Source organism: Triticum dicoccoides, chromosome 3B (genome assembly GCF_002162155.2).
Source record: "Triticum dicoccoides isolate Atlit2015 ecotype Zavitan chromosome 3B, WEW_v2.0, whole genome shotgun sequence".
NCBI classification, from domain to species: Eukaryota; Viridiplantae; Streptophyta; class Magnoliopsida; order Poales; family Poaceae; genus Triticum; species Triticum dicoccoides.
In genome coordinates this window covers 732,921,146-732,930,881 of record NC_041385.1, presented here as the reverse complement: position 1 = coordinate 732,930,881, position 9,736 = coordinate 732,921,146, and the positions used below count along the sequence as shown (strand labels likewise).

The following is a 9,736-nucleotide window of genomic DNA, read 5'->3' as shown; positions in this document are numbered from 1 at the left end:
GGGCGTTGTCCTCCCGGGAATGGCGGAGTGCAATGCGGGCTGGTCGGAGTCAGATCCACTGCCCGCCATGCCGGAGACGACCGGAGAGGTGAGATTGGGTGGCGGAGAGGAGTGGAATGAAGTGGTTAGAGTTTGGTCCGGCGGGATGGGAAGGAATATATGTGGGGTCCGGTGGGCCAGTGTGGGCTGGGTCCAACGCGGTGGACGCGCCCGGGCGTGTCCTAACGCCCCATATCCGCCCCATATTTTGGCTGGATATGAGGTGTGTTGGTCAGCTCGGGCGTTTAAGACCTGTTTAAGGCTGCCATCTTGGTCAAAAATTTGTGATTCCGCATGAACATTTGAGATGGGTTTGGGACGTCCGGCTATAAGTGCTCTTCGGAAGCACGGGAGGCGACATGAGTGCCATGGGAGGCGGTGGCATGGAAGCTATGGGACACTTGGTACAATCCATGGCAAAGATAACAATCGGATAATTACAGTACCATGCCAGATAATTCACATCCATTGAATATTACAGATACCATATTCATCGGATATCCAGTTGATCAAAAATTTGTACCCGCATTCATATCTGTTGGAATTATCCGTACTATTTACGTTCCTACTGTTGGCGAGCTAGCAAGCGGCCGGTTGGAGCGAGTGAACCAGTTAAACAGTTAATTCATTGCGGCCGACCAAGGGTATGCGTGATTTTCAGCGTCTCAAGCGCCGAATAGCACTGCAACAATGTTCTTCTCGGCTTGGGTGGTTCTCGTCAACGACAACTCGTTGCTGTTAAGGGTTATTATTTCTCTATGTTACAAAGCTCGTTATGTAAAACTACATGCGTATCTTTCTTATACTAGTCAATGTGTACGTGCAATGCACGTTAATTAGGAAGCATATTAAGTGCATGTGGATATTAAGTAGGATATTATTTGCGTGTTATCATGTGATTAGGACTATATTTGATATGAAATTAACTGCACGCTAAATGTGTTGAGCGCTCGACATTGAAGCAGTCTAGATCGTTGCATTGACACAATTAAATGGCCGAGATTAATTGGATCTGCACCTTTGGGTCTTTTTATATTGGTATAATAAATATAGATGAACAAAGCAGTTTGTTTGAGTAGGGCGTTTTGGAGGTCGGTCTTCATGGAGGCCGAAAAATTAAAATTTCAAATTTCATAGTTTAAAAAATCTGAAAAAACATGTACTAAAATTCAAATTTCAATTTTTGAAGTGCATATCTGTAAAATCTCAGCATGAAAACCTTGAAAAGCGAGTTGTGAAAAAAAAATCGTAGACTTTTACGATGAATAGTTTATGTACTAAAAAGCCGCAAACTTGTTTTTTTATGTAGCACTCATTTTAACGTATTTCGTCCTGAAAATTTACACACTTTTACGTTATGTCTCAAAGTATATGTGTATTTTTTAAAAATATTTATAAATTTACACATGAATTTCGATCATTTCAAATTCAGGCCGAGCTCCATTCAGCATTCCCAAGTTTTTTTTGTGTTTTAAAGAAGAAGAAAAAAACCACCACACTCACATAAAACCTGACACCACACCACACCACACCAGAGGCCACCACATGCTACCATGCTCCAATTTTTGAAAAGTGACATTTTGATGTTTCAAAAAATTCTGAAAAAATTTGTGTATGTTCACGAGACATTTTTCTATAACTCCAAAAAAATTCAAATGAAAATTCGAAATATACATTGAGAAACAAAAAAGAGAAATCTACAATGAATAGTGTCAAAAGAAGACACAATAAAAAATGACACTATTCACATATGGATTTGTCTTTTTTGTTTCTCAATGTAAATTTTGAATTTTGATCTGAATTTTTTAGGGGTTATAGACACATGTCTTGTGAACATCCAAAAAAAATTTAGATTTTTTTGAAACATTTAAATATGACCTTTCAAAATTTATATCATGGGAGCATGTAAAGGGTGGTATCACCTAAACCCGGGCAAACGTCGGGCCGGGCCGGGCTTGTAAAAGCCCGACCTTTATTTCTAAAGCCCGAGCCTGGCCCGAAGCCCGAAATACTCCATATTTTCAAGCCCGAGCCCGGCCCGAAATCAAGCCCGAAGCCTGAAAGCCCGGCTCGAATGCTGTTTTTTAGTACGCGCACGTGCAAGCCCGGCCCGAAAAAATGAAGCCCGAGCCCGGTCCGAACTATCTTTCGGGCTGCAAAACAAAGCCCGGGCCCAGCCCGGGTTTTTCGGGCCGGGCTGCCCATGTCCGGGTTTAGTATCACTATCAGCTGATATCTACCCGCCACCACCATCCCTCGTCTTTAATGGCCTCCTCATCAGCAGCGGCCGTGCCCTGCAGATTCCTGTCCCCGCTAGCCACCACCTCCCGCACTCTGCTATCATCTATCCTACCCACACCGGCGACAACGAGGAGGAGGCTGCTCCTCTCCTCCACCACCGCCATTTGCGCCGCCGCCATGGCCGCCTCCGGCAAGGCCGGCCCCGCTTCTTGCAAGGTCGTGGACTCCCACCTCCACGTCTGGGCCTCGCCGCTGCAGGTAAAAGAAAAGGCACCCCCACGGACGGGCGTACACCAATTCCCAATTGTTGGCGCCTTCCCTTGATGAGATTTATGTGGTTGTGCAGGCTGCCGAGAATTACCCCTTTTTCCCGGGCCAGGAGCCGACGCTCCGGGGTGATGTGGACTTCTTGCTCGAGGTCTCCACTGTTCCTCTTTGCTTGTGGAAGTAGCTTTGGATGGTTCATCGAAAGAAAGTAGTCAGTAGATGGATATGAATATATGATGATAGTAGACCGCATCCTGGAATGATTTAATTTTCTCTGTTAATTGGGGCAGGGTTGCGTGGTACTGGTTATTTGGCTGAACAAATGCATAGACCATAGGGTGCTGAGGTGCCCTCTTTTTCTTGTTCCATAGGTTTTGTGTGCGTTGAGTGCTGCATTGCAAGTGTTTGACGGAATGCGTGAACCAAATGTAAGCTATAGGGAGTTAAATTTGATAATTCGGTTAGGTCCTCCAGCCACTGTTTAACTCCTCAAATTATATGGAGTTAGTATAAGGGCATATAAGGAGTTAAATTGATCGGCTAGAGATGCACTAAATTAGCTATTTAGAGCTTGTGAATTTAACGAGGAAAAGAAACACCCAATGCCCCCTTCCCAATTTCTGTGTATCGAGTATCGACAGGACCTCTGTTTCTTAACTGCTAAATGTGTATTGCAAATATTAATTCCAACATGTGTTTCATATTTTATCCCGTCACTTCTCTTTTGTTAAACTGTTGAGACTTCAGACTAATATGCCGGTCAGATTATTATTTTGAACTTGTTTCTCTTTCCCCTAGTGCATGGATGAAGCTGGAGTTGATGGCGCACTCATTGTTCAACCTATTAATCATATGTTTGACCACTCTTTAGTAACTAGGTAAACTTTTCTTGCATCCATATGAACTGAACTAGTCATATGATTTGTATCTATATGAAAAGTTTAGTGGAATTCCCGCTTTGATATATCTCAGCCTTATAATTTTTCTCTGTAGTGTGTTGAAGAAGTATCCATCAAAATTTATTGGTTGCTGCCTCGCAAATCCCGCGGATGACGGAAGCGGCATTAAACAGCTTGAACATCTGATTGTGCAAGTACAATCTTTTTGAACTTTCTGAGCATAAAAAAAATGTCCATCCTACTTTCTAACATTTATTTCATTTGCTTCTCTCCAGGAAAAATACCATGCTGTCCGTTTCAACCCGAATTTATGGCCTTCAGGTCAAAAGGTTTGCAAATGAGCAACTATGCATCATTGCAGAAGCAGCTTTCTTGTACTTCTGAATTTTGCTTTACGAGCATATATGACTGTGAACACAAAATTTATCATAATAATAGATGACTAATGAGGTCGGGAGGTCATTGTTTGCTAAGGCTGGAGAACTTGGAGCACCAGTTGGAATAATGGTGATGAAGGTAAAAGAAGCATTCCTATGCTATATGCATGTGTACTCAAAATATGTAATGGCTGCAATTGAATTTTAGGTTTCGTATTTTGCGTTTCTGCTGCAAATTTGCTAGTGGTAATAAACTTTGTAACTACAAAACGCAATTAACAGGTTGACAGAAGATAAGTTCACATCATGGGCTCCAGTAAGGTTCCAGCCAGAAAAAATGCACGCTTGAGATCATTGGTCGTGTCACTAAGCAGCTAGAACTGATGCAATATTAAAAGCTAGTTACGGTTATGTATTAGTATCCGGCTATCCGCTGAAATGTAAATCCCCTGCCACTTCGTAAAAGAATACATATCTTCTGTTCCATGAACTTGATATTTTCCTATTCTTTTTTGTTGTTTGTTCATGCAGGGGATCAGTTCATATATTCAGGAAATAGAGGAGCTGTGTACGGATTATCCTGCAACTACTGTTATATTTGATCATATGGCTTTCTGCAAGCCACCAACGTAAGCTTGTGTGTCTGCTTGTTCATAAACTGGAAGAGTGTAATTCTGACCATGTTGTCATCTACATTAACTTCTTCTGCATCGACATGCAGGAATGATGATGAAGAAAAGGCATTCTCTTCATTTCTGAACTTATCCAGATTCCCACAGGTACTTCCCTTAATTCTGTTCCCTTGTACAGGTAACTCAACTACTACTCTGGTTTATATTCTTGCATGATTATGAATAGTTTCTGAAAAAGAATTCTTGCGCAAGTTGGCTATTTCCAGTATTTTTCTTCTTTTATGCAGGAATATTTCCATTATATGTTAAGGCTAGTATTCAGTTTCTAGTACTAAGAATTAAGCCAAAGAGATAGAATGATGTCTGGTGCCTGAACGAACAGAAGTTGCTTGACTACAGTACTGTATTCGGTTCTTCTGTTCAGTGTCACCCTGTTAACACTGATGCAATGACGCATTACTTGACTTCAACAGGTTTACGTCAAATACAGTGCTCTTTTCCGGATCACAAGAGAAGCTTATCCGTATGAGGACACGTCTCAGCTTCTTTCTCGCGCGATCTCCAGCTATGGAGCTAGCCGAATAATGTGGGGAAGGTGAGTTCAATCAGCGCATCAATGGGAGTTTCATTGCATCAGACTATTTTCACTATACGTCTGTACCTCCATGAGTGTGATGGTATATTCTGGGATTCTTCTTTGCAGTGACTTCCCCTACGTCGTTCCCGAATGCGGCTAGAAAGGAGCAAAGGAGGCAATCTCTCATGTCGCTGGCAAGGCAGCTGTCTCGTCTTCAGATCTGGAGTGGATTTTAGGCAAAACAGTAAGCCAACTATTTCAAGGTGCATGGGTTACTCCATGAGGGAGATGTGGCATGGCAGGCATGACAGTGTTGAGGCTCAGTTTGGTATTGTTCAGTTTAGACATCCTTGTTTGAAAGGTGGAAGGATGTATCTAGTTTGGTACTGTGCAGTTTGACAGTCATGTTCAAGTGTCTACCCCTTCTCCAGAGGTTTAATAAATTCAATAGTTCTTCCTACTGCAAACCTTTCTGCTCCCCCACAAGAGTACATAGTATATGAAAATAATGACTTGTATCACAAAAATAAATCAGAATTTTCTCTTTTTTTAAATGAAACCGGTGATGGGTATAGTTTATTTTTTTTTAAAACCCATGGAAGAAGCTGTGGGAAATTTTAGTTTTAGTGCCGAGTACTTGTGTCTGAACACTGCTGGTTTTGCCGTGATAAGTCTGACATGGTTCGTGTGTGTGCTACTACTACATGAATATCATGTTTCCATTACAGCATTATTAGTACGTTGATGAGATTGATGATTAGTATTGCGACTCTAATTGCATAGTTTATGACATAATTCCTGTTGCAGCTTAGCATGTGTTCTCCATGATTTCTCTTTTTCTGGACACAATTTAATTAAGGGTTAATTATCCTTTTGCCCTCAGTGGTGTCCATGTGCTCAGTTTTGCCCTCAGATGCGAATTGTGCTCAGTTTTGCCCCTAGTCCGTGCGCACCGACTCGTTCCGTGAACTCTGCCATCTCCGTCAGGTCAACCTTTTGACTCGGCCCTTACAGGTGGGACCAGGCGGCAGAAACGGTCAATTTTATTCAGACCGTTGCACGCGTGGCTTGTGGGACCCAGCAAAGAGCCGTTGAGCAGAGAGCCGTTGGCGGGTGTGCTATATAAGCGGGCGACAGCGGTGGTGACCGCGGCGACAGAGAGCACGGCGGTGACCACGGCGAGAGAGAGAGCACGGCGGCGGGAAGCTAGCTGTGGAGGGCGCGGCGGTGGGAAGCTGGCAGTGGAGGGCGCGGCGGCGTTGAGATCCCCTTCGGCTCCGAGCTCCATGTCTTCCTCAAGCTCCCGCGCCACCTCGCGGATGCAGAGCCGGGCGCGTATGGACATGCCTGTCTTCGTCTGTCCGCGGTGCCGGGCGGGCGTTGATCGAAGGATTTCTCAGACACCGAGGAACCAGAATCGTCCGTTCTACGTGTGCAGCGAGAATGGGGTAAGAATCGGGGCAATTGCACCATTTTCGTCGTCGGGGTGTTTGAGCAATGGGTTGATCTGTTTAGTGTTCATGCAGGTGACATGCTTCTTTCTTTGGGTCGATGCTCTGGCCAAGACTTTGATGAATGAACTGCAAGAAGAGCATGAAGAATGGTTGCGCATGTTGCCACGAACGGCAGTGGCCACACCACGAGCTCCGGAAGAAGAGATCGATGGCGAAGCACGCACTGACAGAGAGCTAGCTATTGAGCTTAGGATGTTGAAGAAAAAGGTTAGGAAGCTTGAAGATCAAGCACTACCAATACCCATTTGCAAATACTTTTGGGCATTTGTAGGTATGGTAATCGCACTGGTTGTAATGTTGAAAATGTATGGAAAGGCATGAATTATGAAGGAATTTGTAATCTTGAAATTGTTTGAGAAATTCACCTAGTTTAAATGTTGGTTAAAGTTGTTTAAATGTTGAAACAAAAAGAGAAGAAGTGACCAACATTTAAATATGTTGGAAAAAAAGAGAAGAAATTAGGAATTCAGAAACTTTTGATCAATGAAATGCAGCTCTCTGCTCTGCCTTTCTGTCCAAACAAAGGTTGCTCTTGGGCCAAATTCAGAGCGTAGAGCCAAGTGCAGGCTAGACTAATGGGCCAACTGCATCCAATTAGGCCCATTCAGGGGTTTTCTTGCGTATTTTTCTGTTTTCTATTCTGATTTAATTTAGGCAGTAAATCATAATGCTGAAACTTTTTGTGGAAGCTAATTGAATTATTTCGGAGCCAAACAATTAATGTTAGAAATTTTTTGGAGCTGTTAATTAATCCAATTCAAATACACCGTGATTTAAATCAAAGACCAAAATGTCATGAAAAATGTGCCTCAGCTCTGGTAGAGGTTTACGCCAGGTGCCAAAATAAATGAACATTTTTTAAGGGCATTACATTGAGAAAAACATAATATGTCTAAAAAATGAAGGGTGGAAAATGCACAAAAAATTGGTGCGCCTGGGGACTCGAACCCAGGACCGCGTGGGTTTGTGGTGTTTAGGGCTACGCTGGTAACCGCTAGGACAGATGGCAAGACTTTGACATGGGTAGGGAAAGAAGGTATACATAGTGAGACTGTGAATTTTTTTTTAAAAAAAAAATAGTGAGACCGTGAATGTTGCACACGCGTGAGAGTGGTTTTCCTTTGTTTTGCACTTAAATTTTGGAGGGTTGGAAGGTTGAAAATGTATGTTGCACTACCACATGATTTTGGTCAGAGTGGCACTTGGTTTAGGGTTAGAGTGGCACTTGGTTTAGGATTTAAAGGGAATAAATTTGCATGTTAGTTCATGACTTTTTGTTTGAATGAAACAGAGGGCTTCTCACCCCCTCCGAAAACCACAAGTTCTCGAACTTCATGACTTGTTTAGGGAAGAAATGATAAGTTTGGGCACGGACATTTTTTAACACACATAATAAGATGGAACACACCGTACCATTACAACTTAGATAAGTTCACGGACAGTTCACGGACACATGATGAAACATGACACGACACGACACGACATAGAAAAGCAACAAAATAAAAAACCAAACATGACGAGCTTGACTCCGGGCTTGAACATCTTCATCTTGACCTCCTTCTTCCACCTTGGCCGCGCGCGCCCCTTCAACACCATCTTCATCTTCACACCTCCTCCTCCTCGTCGTAGGGAAGGGAGTGCATCTGGCCTGGAGCGGGGAAGATGCGCTCGTAGTTGGTGTAGATGTTGTAGACGGTGAAGAATATGGCCTCGCAGCCGCACCAAAAGACTTGGCCGAGGAGCTCGCGCGCGTCAAATGGGTTGGTGAAGGTGACCGTGAGCAGTAGGAGGATGCCGCCGCGGTCACGAACCTCGTTGAGGGTGAACATCCTCGGCGAGCCCCGTGGGAGGTGGGCATAGCCGGCTCTGAGGAAGGCGCGGGTGAGTTCGACGGAACCCCTCCACCTTGAAATAGCCCACACATGGAGCTCCCTCTCCACGAGCACGCCCGGTGGGTAGCGCAGCTCCGGTACCACAGGCGGACGGCTGAAGGTCGGCCCGTTGAACTGCATCTTCTTCACTTGGTCTCGCTTGGGGAGGGCTCGGTCGCTTGGGTGTTTGAAGTTGGAGAGGATCGGATCTGGCTTGTGGGTGGGAGAGGAAGAGAGGCACCCCATTTATAGGCCTGTGGGTGGGAGAGGAAGAGAGAAAGGATGAGAACGGTGCGTGTGTGAATCCGGACGCGTGTGTGTATCCGTTACGTTTTGCACACTTAAATTTTTGCACGAAAACGATGCATCTTTGACCGGGCAGTGCATGTGAACCGATGCCCTGAACCACCTAGCTCGCCTCGCTAGCCTAGCTCGCCTAGCGCGCCTCGCTCGCCTCACTCGCATGCATGCACGTCGCCGCCTCCCGCGCATGCGCAAACCCACGTAGCCGCCTCCATGCATGCAAGGCCTGGAAAGGCTGAGACGGGCTATTTACTGCAGTCTCAGGCCCAGACAACGAGACGGCCCAACGGTCCATCCGGCGCGCCCGATATTTGTTAAAAAAACAATCTCCCAGCCAATCAGATTGCATCTCGCAGATCGCCCCCTCCTCCCCGCAGATTCCTTCTAGAAGGGTTAGATCGACGGCCCTTGATCACCGCTAGGGTTAGATGAACGGTCCTTATTCAGCGCTAGGGTTAGCGGGGTTTGGGAGGGGTTTGGAGCAGTCAAAGCTATGTTTGACCAGATTTCAAATGAGCATAATAAATTAAATAAAAATCAGAAAAATGAAAAACCTGCGCACATAGTCTTCTTATGTCATATACTAACGATTTAAGTTGATAAACAAGCTTTACATACATTTAAATGATAAGTTCATGTGTATTGTATGATATCTCGAGTATCTCAAACTCTCTTGTATGAAGTGAAGAGAAGTGTTTTGGGGAAATGAACATGAAAATTTCAAAAAACTCACCACAGCTTCATTTTGGAGTGACTAAGAAGGATCCAGGCTTAGTTTTTCATTTTGATGTTTTACACTTGTTTAAATCTTGGTCAAAGTTAAGTTTGACCAGAATTCAAATGAGCAAAACAAATTTAAAAAAAATCAAAAAATGGAAAAACCAGCGCATATAGTCTGTACATATAGAATATATGTGTAGGAAAGTTATTTGACTGATTTAGATAAGGTCGAAAAAAACCTTGCTTAGAAATGAGGCCGTTTACCCTACCTTTGGACCCCTCTTTTTAGCACATTT

The 9,736-nt window shown here is 44.1% G+C and overlaps 1 pseudogene; it reads left to right on the top strand.

Moving 5' to 3' along the window:
- The first annotated feature begins 2,304 nt into the window (after positions 1-2,304).
- Positions 2,305-5,610, top strand: LOC119278165 (annotated as a pseudogene).
- The last annotated feature ends 4,126 nt before the right edge of the window (positions 5,611-9,736 follow it).